Consider the following 21558-nt stretch of genomic DNA (forward strand, 5'->3'; position numbering starts at 1 on the left):
TCTTTCTAACTTTCCACTATTGCCTCCTCGGTGTCGCACTGTTCTAGTAAACCATACCGTCATATCCCTGATAAGTACATAAAAAGTAAAAACAAAAGTTAAAAGAGGCTGTTTAAATCACAACCAGTCTGTACAATTTAGAATCGGCGCACAGGCCAAAAAGGGGCGTGTTCTTGCTGGGAAGGGGCATAGCCACACAACAGTACCCCCAATTCAAATTACACCACATAGTAGTGCAACTTTATTCACATTTTATAATGCGATAGTGTCTCTTATTCACATTACATCACACATTAATACCACTTTACCTTATATACTCCTCACAGTAGTGCCCCTTATTCACATTACATCACACTGAATTGCTTCTTATTCACATTACACTACACCATATTGCTCGTTATTCGTATTAGACCATACAGTAGTGCCCTTTCTATATGTTACGCCACAGAGTAGAGCAACATAATGCCACACAATAGTAATGCCTTTATTCACATAATACCACACAGTAATGCCCCTTAAACATGACACACATTATTAATGTCCTTATAAACCCAATGCGCCTTACACATTATGCCAACCGTTATTAATGCCCTTATACACATAATGTCCCTTACACGTATGGCGCACATTATTAATGCCATTATACACATAATGACACATAGTGCACCTTACACATATGCCGTACATAATGAATGCATTTATACACGACACACATAATGCCCCTTACACATATGCCGAACACTATTGCACAACCAACCCACCCGCACACAGCACTCACATGGCCGCTAACACTGTGAACTCTGCCTCTGCTTGGATACAGATGTCTCCTCATACATCTTGCCTCAATACGCCATGCAGCAGGAGACGCCTGACTTGAGTCAGCCGGCAGTTCTAGGCCAGCTATGCTAACGTTGAACGCCTTTTTTGCCGAAAATGCGTCTAATTTGCATTGCTATGTGACTAGGAAGCACAAGTAGCTTCTGCTGATTAAAATATGTGGCATGCCTATATTCCGTGTGCGACTATGGCTGTATCTGCATATGAAATGATACAGTACAGTGACTTCCAGGAATACACTGTAGCATAGCATTTTGTATGCAGATACAGCTGCAGTCATGGCCGGATCTAGGCCTTGTGGCGCCCAAAGTGAAAAAAAATAAGGGTGTGGCTTCAGAGAAGGGGCGTGGTCAGTTATGCCCCCTGTAGCTGTGCCCTCAGCAGTTGCGCCCCCAGTAGCGCTGATCACCCAAAAAAATGAAATAAATTAAAAAATACTCACAATCCCCGCTCCTGCTTCCCGACCGCTGCTGTCCTCCGTCTCCGGCGCCCCTCCTCTAGACTATGGGAGAGACGTCTCTCCCATAGCACAGCATAGACACTAGAGGTCAATTATGACCCCTAGCGTCTATGTACCAGTCCCACAATGCCATGCGGTGCGCAATGCCGTCATCGCACACTGCACAGCACAGCATCGGACAGCACCGGGGGCACCACCAGTAGCAGATCTTGCCACGGCGGAGGCGCCCTCCAGACGGCAGCGCCCCGGGCAAAAATCCTGTGTGGCCGTAGCAAGATCCGCTACTGGCTGCAGTCACACACAGAATATATGCATGCCGCATATCATTTAAATCAGCATAAGCTGCTTGTGCCCCATGGCATTCCAAATGCCCCAGGCATTTGCTTACTTTGCTTATGCCTAGGGCCGGCTGTGTGTGTGTGTGTGTGTGTGTGTGTGTGTGTGTGTGTGTGTGTGTTGGGGGGGATTGAGGCTTGTAAATGGCCTGTCAACTTAAAAGCTCACATAATCCCCCCCATGCTTTTGACATGGGAGTGTAAGTGGAATGAAAGGAAGACAGCCACCTAATGTAGTGCAACCACCAGGGCTCTGGCAGGTGGCCACTCCCTTGTACTCCCACCGTTTTATGGGTAACAGTGCCGCTTTAATAAGGTTCGGTACTTCCTGTTCTAAAAGAAATATTCCTTCAAAATGCTCTTTGTGTGCTAAACTAAAATATATACAGCTTTCTCCATGCCACACAAAGACAGATTTGAAAAATAATATAAATATATATAATGACTAAAAATATGTACATGAACACAATATCATATCAAGTTCTCTAATCATCTCTCTACCATTCACTGAATTTCTTTTTTATTTCATATTACCTAATGCTGTGAAAGAGAAAACCAAGAATGAGAACAAGAAGTATGCAGCTTTTTCAAGATACAGACAAGAACACAGAGCCCACTTCAAATGCTTTTTCACAGCAGGATTTCTGCACATTTTTCCAGATATTTTATGCCCTCTGTCTGAACCAGGCTTCTAACTGCAACCAAATATAGACACTGCAAAAACATTCCCAGCTATTGCACATCATCAAACAAGTGTTACAGGAGTGAAAGCATGAATTTAATGTTCCTACTTCAAAGGAAAAACATGCACATTAAATGGATAATACTGTACAAGAGAGATGGATCTCTGTACGGTCTAAAACGCCACTTTCTCTTAATTTATTCTTCCTATTGTTTGTCCTTTGGAAGTACGACAGACTTTAGGGTTATTTGATATACAACAGGCAACAAAAAAACAAACACATATGCCCAGGTCATTACGTCTACCTGTGCAGTAGTCAACATCATTTCCATTTGGATAGATTTACAAGAAAAATATAAAGTGTAAGTATGGTAATGTTTGCATTTACACTGAACCTGCCACTACCATATAAAAACGCAATGTATCTTATAGAGAAAAAGAAATTGTAAAGGTACAGTAGTTGTGTGTTAAAATTGTAAGTTATATTTAGATATTATTGCAATATTCCTAACCAGAGTGTATTGGGGGCAGCGGCCATCTTTCTTTTTAAATTACTAGTATACTGTGAAACGGATTCCTCTTCCTAATTTGTTGATCAAAAGAAAAAACCAAAGTAAGCTGATTTCTTATTGGTTGGTATAAGTATTGTTCTTTGTAGCTTGTTACTAAAGCAAATTTAACATTATAAACTTATGTTACGTTGGTTCTTATAGGCCCTACACACCTGGCGATTGGCCGCCGAGGTGCCCAATGGCCGAAACGGCCAGCAGGCGAGCCCACGGCGGGGGGGAGGTGACGGGGCAGTGAAGTTTCTTCACTCCCCAGTCACCCAGCGCCATAGCCCTGCATGCTAACATAGACGAGATTGTCCATATTGGCATGCATGTATAAGCGACCCGGGACAAACGATGAACGAGCGTGGGGCTGCCCATCATTCATCGTTGGTGCCTACACACTGAAAGATATGAACGATACTGTATCTCGTTCATTCATATCTTTCAGTGTTATTGCGTAGTGTGTACGTGTAGGGCCTATTAGATCACAGTAGATTAATGTCACGGGAGCTTCAGCCAAGCAGGTATCTGAAACATCTATATATTACCATATTTACTGTGTTACATCTGGATAGTTTCCTCTAAATACACAGTTTATCTGCATACAGATACATCTCTGAGCAGGGATACATACTTCTGAGTAATGGAGTATTAACTGTCCATTTACATGCAGGAAACTGTTTACTGTGCTTCTAAGAATCTCCTAGTGGATGTCTACCAGCTTTCAGCACATTGGCTCTAAATGATGATATTAGTGCCAGAGGAGCTTCAATCTATACCAGCTGATCATTTAAATAAATTCTAAAGCATTTTAGTACAAGAGTAATAGCAGTATCAGACTGGAATGTAAGGGGCCCACTAGGGGAAATGCAGTGGTAGGGGCCCATTCTTAGAGGTGTGTCCAGCCTCCAGAGGGGGTGTGGCCAGCCACCACAGAGGCTAGGCTAACCAATAAAAAGCGTATGGTCTGGGTCCTTTATAATTATATACATATACTTAGTAAATCGTGTACCAGATTAATAACAGCAATGCACTGCAGAAGATAGACCTGTGCAGTATAATGCAATGTGTTATGTATAATTCAAGAGCACAGTCTGGAATCTTAGAGGAGAGGGAGGGCTCTCAGACCGTGGGACCTACCGGTGGTTTCACCTGTGGGCCACTTCGACCCTGAGTACTAGTACAAGTACAAAACAGATAGGGAGGGAACAGATGTGCTGCTTATCAGTAATTGGGAATTGTGGAGGTCCTAAACATTAAATTTCGCCCTGATAATAAGCTAGGTGTGACAAAGTTATGAGGAGTAAAAACGGGTGTGGTATGAGAAGCAGACAATTGGAATGACAACCTTTGGCTACACAGTGGGCTGGAATGTCGGGGGGTGGGTGAGACTTCCGGAAGGGATAATTATTATTGTTGGCTTATATCGTTAGTTCCGTACACACACAAATGATATGCACTATCTAAGCTAAAAGCACAGTCTACTTTTTGCAGTGATGACGATATGCGGGAGTGCACATCGCTCATCGGTGGTTCTATACACACGGTACGATATGCACTAGTTTTTCTAACGATAGTCCATATCATTAGCTAGAATCGCATCATGTGTATGCGGCACAAAAATGTACTGTTGATATGTTAAATGTCGAAATTTACATCTTAACTATGTCACCAGTGCACCACTTTTCTTGTTAACCTTATGTCTCTGTCAAAACATTCAGCACCTGTATGACATTCTCACCAGATCCCATAAGAACCTTTGTTTTTCATTACTATATACAGTATCTCACGGAGAAGAGCATTATTTCTATTTCTAGTTTGCTGCTGAACAGGACTGTAAATGTTTATAAGCTTAAGAAAAGTTGGATGATTTATATGTGACAAATACTTCACTAATTTCTCAGTGTAAAACCATTCCCTACTGTAACTGTGCCAGGTACCAAGAAAGTTTTCCATGACACAGAAGCCAGCCAGTAAATGCCCTTTTACATCAGGCACAGGATATGTTGGAAGAATTCCTGTGCAATGGAAACAGCAATAAACAGACTAGCCAACATGAACATCAGCCTTTTTCCTAATCTTACAGCTTCACGGTCTGTAAGAATATAGAATCCCCAACATTCCGTTTTACACTCCTGTGTATAATGAAGTATATAATGTACATTGTTTGGGTAATTGAATTTCAATGTTTTATGCTGTATAAATTTTCTGTCTCATGTTCTATAAACAAGGAGCCGTAAAGTGTAATAGGATATAATACTGTTTTTTTTTACAGTAATTTTAACAGAAGAATGTACAACTAGAAAGACCATTTCTAAACTAGCAGTGTTCATATCTAGATCAGATATGGGAGTCCATTTCTGAACTTGCAATGATAACACCTGGATCAGATATGAAGCACTCACCTAGAGGTTATAGGTCACTGTGGACAATTAAAATCTGAGCCTGCAAGTTTCTGATTGGCTGCAAGTGCTGCTGGGGCCAAGCACAGACCAACTGTGTCTACATTCAGCAGCTGTCACTCAACTATTCAATGCGTTAAGAATGTAGAGGTTAAAGCTTCAATAGTATGTTATTAGGATTCCTGAATAAAGGAAATTGGTAAAAGGTGCAAGATATATGTTATAGTAACATAAATATATAACAACTCTACCATAGATGTAAATTCTGGGGAAATTAACAGTACAGGGGGAATTTATGCAGCAGTGATTTGATGAAATCACCCTTTTTGGCATGTTTTTAGTTGGTTTACAATTCTCCAAATTAATCAAAGCAAAAACACCAGAAAATCGATGGGAAAGGCACCAATTTGTCAAAATGGTTAAAAAACAAAAGTTGAAACAGGCAAGAAAGTTGAAACTCCAGCAATCTCTTCTACCACTTATAACTGTAACAAAAAATGTGATCAGTGAGAGACTGGAAAGACTGAGTTTGCCTCCATAAAATGACAGCAGATTGCATACTCAAATCTCTATGCTTCCGATACAGAGGATTATTATCTGTAAAGAGCAAAAGTACCCCCCCTATGTGTAGAAAGAGCAGCATTTCAAACCTCCACTGCAATTGGTGACAAGCGAATTACCCATTGGTGATGCACTGATGAGTAGAGAAGGGGTACGTACTGTAGCTGCTGAATGGCAAAGGTCACAAGCAGTGGACCGCAAGCGCTCTGATACTTGACCCAATGCAATTTCAAAAACGTGTGTTTAGGTGGATATCTGCTTTAATCTTTATTTATTTTTTACTAGCATAATAATTTAATTCTGCATCATAATTAGTATAGATACTGCAAGAGTAATTATTATTAATTGCAAGACAAAATAAAACTCAAATAGCGCACAATATAGTGGTCAAATATAGCATAATCTCACTTTATACAGAGAGATTAAATTATTGAACCATCTGTATTTTCATTATGAGCCTATAAACAGATAGAAATCAGTTTGCTATCCACTGCCTGCAATAACCTTAATGTTTGTAATGTGATATATGTAATGCCCCCTACAGACTCGGCGATCCGCCGCCGAGCTGCCTGACTGCGGATACGGCCGACTCAGTGGCGGGGGGAGTGACGTTTCTTCACTCCCCCCGTCACCCGGCTCCATAGCAATGCATGCTAATATGGATGAGATTGTCCATATTGGCCTGCATGCAGAAGCGATGGGGCACCAACGATGAATGAGCGCGGGGCCGCGCATCCTTCATCGTTGGTGCCTACACACTGCACGATATGAACGAGTTCTCGTTCATTAATGAACAAGAACGTTCATATCGTGCAGTGTTATCTGCCAGTGTGTAGGGCCCTTAACAAACTTGAGTAGATGGGTCATTTTAGTTTATGGTCTTCTCTAATTTGCAGTCTGTTATCTAGTATGACAGCTTTTATGTAACTCGCAACCATTATGTAACTGATATTTGCAGACTTATAAATAAACTCTCTGCATTTAGGATTTAAACAGCTCCGAGGTATTTTCCTTTAATCTGGAATTTTTGTGAATGATATTTGACAATACACACCTGGCTCCAGCTTAAGGCAAACTGCCTATCAAGTAGCGTAATGTTTATATCCAAAAATTACAAATATATGAAAGACTACATTTAAAATTACTCTGCATCAGATCCCTGCCTGGGCAGTTGTTGTGTCTTGCCACACTTCCCATACCTAGCCTGTATAGCCTTGTCCATTAGAGACAAGCAAATACTGCGTGAAATACTCCAGAGAGCATGAGCTGGGGGAAGTTATAGCCAGATGTTAGCAGGTCCAGGTGAGACTGGTTAGGTGCAGAGACTAGCTGGTTTAGATAGAGGACTAGTGAGCGGGCTAGTCTGTGAAGCTTTAGAAGCCATATAAGTGCCCTGGAAAATTATCAGTTTAATTTAGTGCTGGGAAGAAAGAGACGCTGATCCCTGCAGGGTTGCCGTTAGCTATGTCCAATTTAGAAAGTGATAACATTACAGTTGTGCCATCAAGGGGTCCTAATGTCCTATAGCAGAGGCCATGGTCCAGTGACAGCATCAGTGCAGCTGAAAGATGAAACCTAAGCATTAGAAAAGTCCTCTGCAGGTCCAGCGGACATTTTTCCAAGAGGGGAAGATCTTACTACAGGGGATCAGTCAAGGTCACAGAGGACATCATGCAGTATCAAGGATCCCCAGTCATTCCAGGAACAAGAAGATGAAATAGAGGAGCATGTTTCTGATTCTCAGAGTACTTGCTTTCCCAATAACAGGCAGAGGCAGAAAGGAGAACTAGTAGGGCTCAATGGCTAAGAATCTTAGAGAACATTCAACAGGAATATTCATTGTGTCCTTTCTGAAAGGAATAATAACAGGAGGAGGGAGGGTAAAGTTTCTTTGCACATTTATACAAGTTCTTCCTTTAGTAGGTCTTGAAATACAATGCAGTACTATCGAAAACAATAATCTGTATGAGGACAGCTACAGCCACAAAAGGGGCATCATACTGTAAATCAAGTGTGCAGGTTCTGGAAGCACCTTCTGCATTTTCCACACATGACATCTTTAACTACTGGGACATCAGGGGGGTATGCTATTAGCAGCGGTAATTTACAGCTGCTAATAGGTTCGCTGGGGGGTTATCCAATTAGCCCCGATGCGGCACACTCCTCCCACCAATGCTGGCACTTCTCAGGGATGCCTCAAGCACCCGAAACATAATCTGAGATAAGCAGCTGCCGAAGCCGCAATAGCACATAGGATCGGGAACTTATCCTGGATCCCATGTGTTATCCACGATCGTGGGTCTGTTTTCATAAGATAAAAATGGCCTTTAATTGGATACCGCGATAATGACCATCGGTCAAAAATCGCGATATCAGGCCATTTTTATCTTATGAAAACAGATTGCTTCTAATTGGATACACCCTCCCAAGTCACCTTATGCTGAATTTTCAGGTCTTCTACTGTGTTAGTAGGTGTAATGGAATAATTTGGAAGTGGGAAAGGCAGAAGGCTGGCACTAAGACACAAGAAGCGAGGTGGAATGTTGTCTGAGATCGCTGGAGATGAGAGATACCGGCCGATCTCTGACTTTTTTAAAATGTGTAATCATTTACAAGCCGTGGTTTTGCTTTGCAAGTGATTGCCCCTTTAAAAAATGTGCAAGATTGGCTGGCATCCCACAGCTCCTGTGACTCGTCGCTCTCTGGGTCGCAGCGGCTGCGTGTGACCCGCATGGTCCGGGCACGCCTGTGTTGCCTGGACCAGCCCCCCATAACAGCGGCCGAACGCTGCCAGCCCGCCTCCTGCCGCCCAGCGAATGCCTCTGCCTGTCATTCAGGAAGAGGCGATCGCTGGACTGAGATGCTGATGGCATCTCTGGCATGCACCAGCGTCCTGCGGCGCCTGCGCAGTTCAGATCTGATCGCCCGCTGAGCGAAAACGTGCAGCAGCGATCCGGTCCGAATTAGCCCCTATGGCACTAGCTGGATCTGGGGAAGTTCTGCAGAAAACAAGTGAAGCAACAAATAAAAACACAAAAAACAATACTTATTTGCATATCAATGGGTTTTAATGAAGACTCAGTTTAAGACAGAACATCAGGACAAATTAGTTAAAGGTGAATTTGCATAGCTATTTTCTCTACTCCCTACATATGAGAATGTGCAATGGAGAGATGAGGACATATAGATGGATAGAATAAGGAAGAGAAGAAAATGCTGTAGCACAGGAAGATACCAAGCACCTTTAGTAATTGGCTGAGATTGTCTATGTCAGTGTGTTCAAGGGGATGTTCCATGACAGATGTTCCTATGTTGAAGGGATCTGCGATGCTTTTCAGATATGCAGAGTTCAGCCTTATGGCTGTACGACAAATACTTTAGTCATATCATATGGCTGTCCTACTTAAAGCGAAGAGGATCTCTGCGCAAAAGTCATCTTTGTAAAGATGACCGTCAGCCACAAATAAGAAGGGAAAGTGCTAAGTGTTTAATGAAGGTCAGATCAATGCAGATTTACCCATATTAAGGCTGCAGAACACAACTTAAAGGGGAGGCATGATGTGACAGTAGGTAGCCCACCATGTTCAGAAAAAAAAGTGGACTATTGTTGAGGGAACTCTAGATCACATTTTATTACAACTGTGTCAACATTCTCATGTCAACATAGTGAATATCGAAATTGTGAATGTTGACAAAATATTCCACATCCATGTCACAGCTGCCTACCGGAAGGCAGAATGCATTTGTGTATAGTAAACAGCTCAATTAGGTTAGTTCATACAGTAGTTCCATGGAATGGCTTTTGCTCCAAGTCCGGATGGTTTCCTTGCCCTATATTACAAAAAAATGTAGTGGCACCATCTCTCCTAAACTCACATTGCTGTTTAATGGGGGTAATTCTAAGTTGATCGCAGCAGGATTTTTGATAGCAATTGGGCAAAACCATGGCCCTCATTCCGAGTTGTTCGCTCGCAAGGCGAATGTAGCAGAGTTACACACGCTAAGCCGCCGCCTACTGGGAGTGAATCTTAGCTTCTTAAAATTGCGACCGACGTACGCGCAATATTGCGATTACAAACGAGTTAGCAGTTTCTGAGTAGCTTCAGACTTACTCTGCCTGTGCGATCAGTTCAGTGCTTTTCGTTCCTGGCTGACGTCATAAACACACCCAGCGTTCGGCCAGGCAGTCCCACCGTTTCTCCGGCCACTCCTGCGTTTTTTCCGGAAACGGTAGCGTTTCCAGCCACACGCCCCTAAAACGCCGTGCATCCGCCCAGTAACACCCATTTCCTGTCAATCACAATGCGAACGTCGGAGCGATGAAAATGCCGTGAGTAAACTTACTTTCTTCATAGTAAAGTTACTTGGCGCAGTCGCAGTGCGAACATTGCGCATGCGCACTAAGAGAATTCTCACTGCGATGCGATGAAAAACTCCGAGCGAACAACTCGGAATGAGGGCCCATGTGCACTGCAGGGGAGGCAGATATAACATTTGCAGAGAGAGTTAGATTTGGGTGGGTTATTTTATTTCTGTGCAGGGTAAATACTGGCTGCTTTATTTTTACACTGCAAATTAGATTGCAGATTGAACACACCACACCCACATCTAACTCTCTCTGCACATGTTATATCTGTCTCCCCGGCAGTGCACATGGTTTTGCCCAATTGCTAACAAAAATCCTGCTGCGATCAACTCCTGGAGCTCCTTTTAATTTAGCAGCAGCGATAGGCACATCTGAATTAGCCTCCTTGTGTGCACAGACCAACTGTGCCAGCTCCTTGAAAGCAGCCACATTCCCTAAATGGTGAGAAGCACTGCATACATTCCAACATTTACACATTTTAATACTTACAAGGGTAAGAATGAATAAAGGGATCAAAGACAGAAATACCACATAACCCTTTATTTTAGCCACAAAAAAACGACAGTGTTTTATGTAAAAAACAAAAAAAATGAAACTTATCATATTAAACACTCTAATAAAGAGATTTGGCTAGTTTATTGTATTTATGATGGATGGAAGTCCTGCAATTCTTTTGGCGGATCTCCTCCTATTAAGTAGGGTACACACTGGTCCAATTCTCATCAAATCTGAGCTTTGACCTACCAATAGATCAGACATTGGTAGAGTGTGTATACTCACATAAAATCTGGTTTCATCCAATCCTGGTCGTCAATTATGAAACCTGAAAATACAGGGAACCGATCGCCAATCACCTGACCAATATAAAAGTGTGTATGCCCCTGCGACTGGTTTGTACAATTTTTCTCCCAATTCATCCCTGTGAGTGGCAGCCAGTCTACAGAGCAAGAAAAAATGGTGAACCAGATGTCACTGGCGCTAAATCCGTAAGGATGTATTCAAACTGGACCCTGGCATGGGCTACCATACACAATCGTGAGGGGATCCTAACACCCTTTAGTTGGGGATGGATGCCCTGGATTAATGTGCAAATGAGCAGAATAAAACTGGGTATAAAAAGACAAATGAACATTTAATAATATATACATAAAAACATACAGTGCATTGTAACTGCCAGTGCAAATGGGACTTCAAAAGTGGCTTGTGCTGTTTTTGAAAAATCAGAAAAGAAGCTCTCACCCTCTTTCTGTGTTGCGGTGGGCTAGCTTATGAATAAGCTGATGTGGTCCTAGGCTGAAGTAGCCAAGCACCACCGCAAAACATTTATCAGCAATAGGTCACCTTCAGTCCAAATGTGTGAGTCCTCAATCCACAACAACGCGTTTCGGTTCTCAAGGAACCTTTCTCAGCCAGTCTGCCAAAGATGAGAAGAGTATGTACGGTGACACGATCCTTACAGCAGATGGAGATTGGAGATCTGCAGCAAATTCACCAGGTGTGTGTGCATATAGATTGGGAGTCGTATCTGCAATCTAGGTCTCCAGTAGGATTGTGGGCCTAATTCACTAAGGATTGCAAATGCAAAGCTACTCGCAGCAGCTTTGGAAATTGCAGTCCTTAATGCAGGAGGCGATGCATACCATGACCGCCCTGCATTTGTGATGCAATCGCATCAGTGATGAACATCTGCGACGGCAGGCTGAGTAAGTCTCAGTTTTCTCAGCCTTGTCGTTGCAATGCGGCTACCCAGGCCAAGAAAACTGTGTCTCGCAATGGAGTCCATGGCCTCGCCACTCCTGGAAAATGGGGGCGACATGCTCCCGTTTTACTGAACTCTGGCCGCCCCCGCTCATGTTCCATCCTCCAAATGCCTCTGCCTGTCACTCAGACATAGGCATTCACATTTTAAAGAAACGATCGCAGGGCCCGTTCTGCACATACGCAGAACGAGTCCTTTGCGTGCGCAGTCCCTGTACATCGGCTAAATACAGTAAGGATCGCTTTTGTGATCCTTACTGAATTTACCCCAGTGTCAACAGTCTGATCAGGAGTTCCCCAGAGAAATGTGTACCCAGCTTTAGACTGATACAACTGTTGGCTACTTCTTATAAGCACTTGTACTTTAAACTTGATGTAATGTAATATGAATTTAACAACAATAATTTATCATGAGGCAGGTGGAAGGGTTTAAGGAAATATTTGTTTTAGGGATTGATTTTAAGATTGCACTTATTTCAAAAATGGACACTGCAGACATATATTCTGCGTTTCCATTGCGTTTCCATTCTCTCAGGTAAAAAAGCTGTAACTTAGTAGACTGGTTTATCCACTTATACCCCTTTCACACCAGATATGCAGGGGTCTTACCCGGGAATACGGTCCCTGGATCATGCAGGGTTATACCGCAGTCAGTAGCCCGGCATATTGCCGGGTTGCTGACATCAGCGGTGACGCGGCAGGGGCGGCGCAAGAGATCACATGATCTCTAAGCGCCGCCTGCTACATAGAAAGTGAACAGGAGCCGGGGCGCATTGACCCGGCTCCCGTTCACACAGACCAGGTTCCCGGGAGGATCCCGGGACCAACCCTGGTCGATTGCAGGGTTGAAATGCCGGGGCAGGAATCCCGGGATTTTGACCCTGTACCCTTTCACACCGAGAAATTTCCCGGGTTGGTGCGCGTTCATGTGCAATAACCCGGGAAATTTTGGGCTGTGTGAAAGGGGTATAACAAAGAGGTTCTCAAACGTGGTCCTCAAGGCATCCCATTGGTTCAGATTTTAAGTATATCAATGCTTGGCCACAGGTGACTTAATCAGTACCTTTGAATTAATCATCTGTGCTGAGCCATGGATATACTTAAAACCTGGAACGCTCAGGTGCCTTGAGGTTTGAGAACCTCTGCAATAACTCATCCAATTAACTACTGACCACAATAATGTTCAGGCATATCTCCTGGACTTTGTCCTTAATATTTCCTACTCTATCTCACACTCTCCCAGCCCTTTTCTCAGTGTATATTCCCAGTTTTATGGGTTTTTTTTTTTCTTTTTAAACCACTGTCTATTTTACTCTGTAGGTCATACCAATTTCTTATTGATTTTTTTATTATAAGCCATTGTTGCTCCTGTTTATAGTATTAGCATACCATACCTCCCAACATGACCCTCTCCAGGAGGGACAGAATGCTGTGTTCCTGGACTTTTCTCTTAATTTATGATTGTCTGCACCTGTGTTGAACAGGTCAGTGGATAAGAAAGGTGTTTCAGCACAGATGATGGCAATTATACATTATGAGGGAAGTCCAGGAGCAGAGCATTCTGTCCCTCCTGGAGAGTGCCCTGTTGGGAGAGATATGGTATACTCTTTTTGCAGCAGAGATTTTGTCTATAATCTGTTACAGGACATTGTGCATTTCTTATTATTTTATATTCTACAAGGAATCAACATTTAAAAAGTCTAGTATGTATTTGATTCACATTCACTATTTTAATACGGGTGTGGTATGGAAGGTAGATAGTAACTAGGTCGACAGTGTCTAGGTCGACCACTATTGGTCGACAGTAACTAGGTCGACATGGTCTAGGTCGAGAGGTCAAAAGGTCGACATGAGTTTTGTAAAAAAAAAAATGGTGTCGTTTTCTTCGTAGAGTGACCGGGAACCCCAATTAGTGCACCGTGTCCGCTCGCCATGCTTCGGGCAAGGTGCCTCGCTACGCTCGGTACAGATTACCGTTCCAATCGTATTCCACGTGGATCGTTAAGTATGAAAAGGTTCAAAAAATGAAAAAAAATTGTGAAAAACTCATGTCGACCTAGACCATGTTGACCTAGAGACCCTGCCGACCTAGTTACTGTTGACCAATAGTGGTCGACCTAGAGACCGGATCCCTTTTAACCATACTTGCCTACCTGACCCTGTCCATGAAGGAGAAAATGCTCTGTTCCTGGACTTTCCTGGTAATGTATGATTGCCATCACCTGTGGTGAAACACCTTTCTTATCAATTAACTAGCTCACCACAGGTGATGGCAATCATACATTACGAGGAACGTCCAGGAACAGAGCATTTTCTCCCTCATGGAGAGGGTCAGGTAGGCAAGTATGCTTTTAACACAATAAAGAGCATAATCCCCTTTTTACATAGAAAAGTTGTGTATATGTAAATATCTATAGTATCTGTTATATTTGTATTCCTAAAATCCATAATCAATATTGGCAAGACATTATGACTCCATACATAAAGGCATACTTGCCTACCTGACCCTCTCCATGAGGGAGAAAATGCTCTGTTCCTGGACTTTCCTGGTAATGTATGATTGCCATCACCTGTGGTGAGCTAGTTAATGGATAAGAAAGGTGTTTCACCACAGGTGATGGCAATCGTACATTACCAGGAAAGTCCAGGAACAGAGCATTTTCTCCCTCATGGAGAGGGTCTGGTAAGAAAATATGCATAAAGGGGAGTACAAAATTCATTAGACCTAAATAAAAAAAAAGTGGTTTACAGGCTCCAAATGTTTTTGTTTCTTTTCTTTTTTTATATATAGGGCATCACATGTGCTACAGACATTTAATTCTATACACAAATGGGGTTCAGAGGAAGAAGCTGGAAATATTCTCACTATCCAGAATTTCACATCAATAATAATAATCTCTGCTTTCTATTTGACGCCGGTTGTGTGCTAAATCTAGGTTACCCATACCCCATTTTCCACTATAATGAGTCACCTACAGCAATCTCTTCCCACCTGGGCTGAAATAAGGACACACTCAACATCAACTCATACTTTACATGTTGTTGTTTTTTTTATATTTCAACTACTTAAAAATTGAAGTTACATTTATTCAGAATATGCAAGTTGAGTTTAATCGGTTCCCCCCTCATCTTATTGGCAATAGAGACAACTGGGGCCTAATTCAGACCTGATCACAGCAGAAAAATTGTTCTCTAATGGGCAAAACCATGTGCACTGCTGGGGGATATAACGTGCAGAGAGAGTTAGATTTGGGTGGGTTATATTGTTTCTGTGCAGCGTAAATACTGGGTGCTTTATTTTTACACTGCAATTTAGATTTCAGTTTGAACACACCCCACCCAAATCTAACTCTCTCTGCACATGTTGTCTCTGCTCTCCCCTGCAGTGCACATGGTTTTGCCCATTAAAGAACAATTTTTCTGCTGTGATCAGGTCTGAATTAGGCCCCAAGACATTTCTTAGCTAAAAGATAAAATACAATTTTATAGAATTCTGGAATTGTGACATAATTTAAACTATTGATATCTGGTGAAACAGCTCCAAAGCATAGTATATGGTTATTGAACCATATAATGTAATATTCACTTTGGCAGAGTCTTGAATATCCTGATTTGGATTTTATCCTTTTATCAGGGCTAATTCTGAGTCGGATGCAAAGTGGTGTGATGATTTACTACCTCGTGCTAATGAGAGTTTCCATAAGGTGCAAGGATCCATGCGACTGCAAGTGGGAAGCCGCTTTGCCCACCCTTTCCACACATAGCAGTCAGGGGCACTCCTACTCCAAGTAGATGTTAATCATATACAATGGCCGGTGCCCTCCAAAACTAACCAACACGGTGTTAGTAACATGAACTCCAAGTCGACGGCACTCATGGCGTTTAAATTAAGGCAGACAGCGTGTCTCTTGGATCAATGTTTCAATGTTATATTGTCTACATTTTAGTCATGGGATATAGTTGGGATACATGGGATATTCGGGGTCATTCCGACCCGATCGCTCGCTGCAGTTTATCGCAGCGCAGCAAACGGGTTGGAATTTGCACATGCGCCGGCACCGCAGTGAGCTGGCGCATGCCGGACGGCTGAAGTCCGTCATTCAGTAGCGATCGCCTCTGCCTGATTGACAGGGAGAGGCGACTGCAGGACGGGAAGGGGCTGGACGGTGGCGTTAAGCCACCGTTTAGGGGGCATGGTCCGGCCAACGCAGGCGTGGCCGGACCGTTGGGGGGGGGCGGGTCGCGATGGCTGCGTGACGTCTCACGCAGCCGCTGCGGCCAATGGCAGCAACGATCAACTCCCGGCCAGCCGCAGGAGCTGCGCTGGCCGGAAGATTCTCCACAAATACAAAAGCATTGGCGCTGTGCGATGCTTTTGTATCTGTGCGGGGGGGGACTGACATGCGGGGCGGACTAGCCCTGTGCTGGGCGTCCCCCCGCATGTCAGGGAAGATGATCGTAGCTGTGCTAAATTTAGCACAGCTACGATCAACTCGGAATGACCCCTATAGTTGGGATCCCGGCGATCAGAATGCCGGTCCCAGAATCCTGACACCTGTCAGAATGCTGAAGGCGGCATCCCAACAGCTGGGATCCCGAACATAAGTATCCCAGGGAGGTCAGGGTTAGGCTGAGGAGGGAGGGTGAGGGTTAGGCTGCAAGAATGAGATTTAGGTTTAGGCTGCGGGACGGCAAGGGTAAGATTAGGCTGCAAGGATGGGTGGTTAGGCTGTGGGAAGGGAGGGTTAGTTTTAGGTTTAAGGTTCCCTTACTTAAGCTCTCCTGTCAGGATTTCTTAGAGTGTACGCTGCTTCAGCTGCTATGGAGATTTTAACACTGGTACATCTCAAGTAGTAGTAAAACTGTGTTAAACACATACTTGCCTACCTGACCCCTCCATGAGGGAGAAAATGCTCTGTTCCTGGACTTTCCTGGTAATGTATGATTGACATCCCCTGTGGTGAGCTAGGTAATTGATAAGAAAGGTGTTTCACCACAGGTGTTGGCAATCATACATTACCAGTAAAGTCCAGGAACAGAGCATTTTCTCCCTCATGGAGAGGGTCAGGTAGGCAAGTATGGTTAAACATGATGAAACGCATTAAGTTGATTTGCAATTGGATAGAGTGCTCTCACTCTATGGACTTTTCTTTTCTCATCCTGACTACCCAGTCCAAGAAAGGAAACTTTAAATGGCTTGTTTTACTGAACTGCTAAGCTGAAAATGGTCACAAATCAATAAGAAGCCTGGGAAGTGTCACAGAATACCAGTAATAGAGAAACCAGATTTAGTCTGGCATATGGTGAACTTCCCTTAATTCTCTGTAAGGAACGGTGATGCTAAATGGCTTCTGGCAATGTTGACATTATGTCAGTGTCAACACTATGAATGTCAACATTCCGATCATATTAACATTTTGGTGTTGACTTAATAAACCACACCTCAATAAAGGTTAATGTTAGGTACACACTTGTACAACTATTGGGCCAATCACCCTATATCGGCTGATCGGCCCAATAAATGTATAGTTTTGTAGGCAGGAGCGTTAGCTGATAAACAGCCTGCAGGTGGCCGGAGTGGGAGGTCGCATCGTATGCGCTGCTTAAAATTTAAGATGCTCAAACTCCCAATCCCACTGAAGAATGTACACACTGACATTTTCACATTGTACAATTTAAGGGAGGGTACTCACGGAGTGAAATGAGCAGCCCCCAGTCCCCATCTGCACGCTCAGCACACTGTGCTGAGTGGGGGGAGAGATGTGTGCTGAGCGGTTCGCTCAGCACACATCTCTGGCCACATCTGCCCGTGAATCCCCTGCCTTAAGTAAGAAATTATCTAGTTGTATGAACCAAGCATGTGTGGCATAATTGAGTGATAATCCTGTAAGTCAGCACTTTCCTGTGTAGCTAGCTGTAGTTAGAACAGAATATATACTCACCTAGTTACCATGGTATGTAGCTTATTTTCGTTAATTGCATTCTGACATAAAACACATAATTTGAAACCCCTTTATGAAGTCACAAAGTTATTTGGGGCTGCAATCTGGCTAAATTCATTAAGTTTGCCTCCCAATAGCTACTGTGGCCTACAGGGTTCATCATTGCAAACTTTTTCAGATAAAGCTCTTTCAGATCCTGCTTGAACACTGAAAAGGGGGTGGTACGATACACTGAGTATAGGGAAAAAGCTGGAATATGCTCTTCCTTGTTTTTCTCTAACAACAGGGCTTGCTCCATGTCATAATGCTTTCCTGAAATGGCGTCCTGATTATAACTAAAACTGCAGTAAGATCCACTTGCCATAGATTAATACAGTGGTTACCAAACTCGTCACTCAAGACACCCTAACAGTTCAGGTTTTAAGGATATCCATAACTCAGCACAGTCATTAAATTAAATTGACTAAGATACTAATTAAACCACCTATTCCCAAGCATGGTTATCCTTAAAACCTGGACCATTAGGGTCTCTTGAGAACCGAATTTGAGAACTTCTGGTTTAAATAACTGTATGGTGACACGAACTGATGCAACAGAATGTGCTGCAAGAGAAATCACAGACTTCTTTGTGAAAACTCTCTTAATACAAGTCTACAAAAACTGGGAAAAAATAATAGTAGAAGGTTGGGGGAGAAACACTACAACAATTTAAGAAATATAAAGTATATCCATCAAGGATTAAACATTCTTCCCTATACCTGACACGTGGTGATAAAACAGCTTTCATATACAATGGCAGTAATAATAGTCACTGCTGGAATAGATGCCCCATGTGATAAAACAAAAGCAGCAATTCCTATACTTATGTAAATCTGACAGCGCACAAATAGATTACATCAACAGGTTTTGTTTTGCATAGGTTTGTATCCATCCTGGTGGCCTGGCCTGTCTTCTTATATATGTATCATCATGACTTTAATCATTAAACTTAGGTGCAAAATGAATCTTCTGTACGTCTTTTGTGTCTGCCAAGTTAGACACTCTTACCATATGTAACATGCACATATATTAGGGATCATAACTCATTGTTAGTTATATATGAATGAACCATAAGCAATAAATCTAAAAAAGTATATAAGGAAATCTACTTACAGGACAAAACAACACATTATTTTTCTTCTTCACAGCTAAAGGTCGACTTAATTTCCTTACACACACACAATAGATTCATAACGAATACATAATGTCCCTGGAAGTGACCTATATTATGAAAGTTAAAGAAAAACTTGAAAACTACATTGGCATTGACCTTTAAATTGGCATGACCTATAAGACATTTAGTAGGTCCACAAATCAGAGTATTTTAGGAAGAAAGAAAAGCATGGTCAGTACTATTTATCAAACCCCCCCCAAAAAAATAAATAAATAAATAAATAAATAAAAAATGTTTATGTTTAGTTGCCAAACGGTATTTGAAGGAACTGAGAGCCATTCCATGAAAAGGAGTAAAAGTGTCCCATACGCAGCACTGTAAAAAAAAAAAAAAATTGTACTGATGTGTCTTTTTATGTTGTTGCCACGATGCATCATACAACAACCAGCACAGTGGAGCGTACGCTCCTGTTATGCATTCACTTTAATGGGCCCGGCGGACGCCCATTGATTCCCATAGGAGTCAGCAGCGATGTTGACGAGCGTGGCATGCCACGCCGGTCCTGGTTCCAAAAATACAGGGGGAAATTGCATAGGGTTCCCGGTATTTTAAGATCCAGCACTAGGCTTTTGGACCTGTCCTGGTTTCAAATATAAGGGGAAAAAAGGGAGGTAATGCCAGGGGACAAGCGTATATTGGCCCCTGTGGCCGTAGCAATAAACCCCCTAATAGTTAGCCCAGGAAGGGGTTTTTCTGGGGTAGTGGAGACCAGAGGTCAACCTTGCTGTTACCATCATTGACTACAATGTATCAGTTTACACCATTAACTTCAATGGAGCAGTTCCCATCACTGAAAAAGGGGATCCTTAGACTGACAGTCTGGCTGCGCATAATCAATCAGCGGGTGCTCCTGCAGAGACGGACACTGATTGGCTGGCAGCTATTAAGATGCGTACACACTACAGTATGCAATATCTCATACGATCCGACTGATATCAGCCAGTTTCTAATTATATTGTATAGTATGTACGCTCGATATAGCGTACAATGCCCGTTCCCGTGGGTCATATGCTGCATGCAGGTCTGACATGAGATGTTGCTTGTGAGGGCTCTGTTGCCAAATGCAGCATGGCCCCGCTCTTAACTCCCTGCCGCTTGTTGCAACTGACATCGGCAAGTGTGTATGCACTTGCTGATGTCAGGGTCCCGTTGCAAGCCATGCGCACTTATGTGTACATAACCTTCGAATGACAGAAGCCACATCGATCTTGGCATTCGCATAGAGGAAGTGTATGTGTTAACATATACACTTTCTTGTGTTCAGCATGGAGTGGGTCTTACATTTTTTTAGTTCTTATCCCCTTGGATGCCTACCTGATTTACAACAGGAATAGGTGAGTATGCATTTTATTTCCTTTTTACAACAAATGGGAATGCCTACATGGACACGTGGGTGTGAATGGCTACAGGGAATGTAGGTAAGTATGTGTGAATGTCTAAGTGTGTTTATTGAAATTTTAATCTCACGGTGTGCGTGTACTGTTTTTTTTTTAAATATATTTATTTTACTGGGGAACTATAGGTATCAGCAGGCTCTTAATGCACAGCATGCTGGAACTTATGGTTCTCCAAGTGCCAGCATGTGGGGGAGGCATGCTGGGACCTTTAAAATGTTGTTTTGCAGAAGGGCATGAGAAGCACATGTGCGGATACTATCAGTTGTCAGGTATGACTGTGATCCACTCAGCACCGATATTGAAAGATGCTACATTTGTAACCCCACACATGCGTTCCTGTAAAAGAAGGACGCATATAACAAAATACCATTTGAGCTACAGGCTCACAATTTTGTAGCTTTGTAAATGAGCCTAACTGTATTACTGTAAATTTACCACTAGCCAAGCTTTCACCAATATTAAATCATACAAAAGCATGAAAAATAATACATAACCCTGGGTTAGGAATAAAAGAAATCCTTCTGCCCCTAAACCTGTGATGTCATGCCTAGGGGCGTGGCCACCACCTCTGGGAAGTAGAGCTCCAGAGGCTGCAAGGTGCAGTTCCAAGCCACATGCAGGTGCTGTGGAGCAGCGACAGTGCAGTTCCAGGGCTCTTCATCCTGTCATTGTAGAGAGTACTGATTATCTCTACTTTATCACTATCCCTAAATTGTACAGTACTCTGCAGTGCTTTTAAAAAATCTGCTAATAAAGTAAGAGCATTTGCTAACTAAGGCAATGCAAAAAAGCACACAAATAGTCAAAACCATGGGGGTAATTCCAAGTTGATCGCAGCAGGAAATTTTTTAGCAGTTGGCCAAAACCATGTGCAGTGCAGATGGGGCAGATTTAACATGTGCAGAGAGAGTTAGATTTGGGTGTGGTGTGTTCAATCTGCAATCTAATTTGCAGTGTAAAAATAAAGCAGCCAGTATTTACCCTGCACAGAAATAAAATAACCCATCCAAATCTAACTCTCTCTGCACATGTTATATCTGCCTCCCCTGCA

The 21558-nt window shown here is 42.8% G+C and overlaps 1 protein-coding gene across 2 annotated transcripts in view; it reads right to left on the minus strand.

Annotated features, from left to right (window-relative positions):
* Positions 1–21558, minus strand: part of ANO10 (anoctamin 10) — a 565272-nt gene that overhangs the window by 152938 nt on the left and 390776 nt on the right. The gene's annotated exons all lie outside the window — the stretch shown is intronic.

Source organism: Pseudophryne corroboree, chromosome 5, assembly GCF_028390025.1.
Source record: "Pseudophryne corroboree isolate aPseCor3 chromosome 5, aPseCor3.hap2, whole genome shotgun sequence".
Taxonomy (NCBI): Eukaryota; Metazoa; Chordata; class Amphibia; order Anura; family Myobatrachidae; genus Pseudophryne; species Pseudophryne corroboree.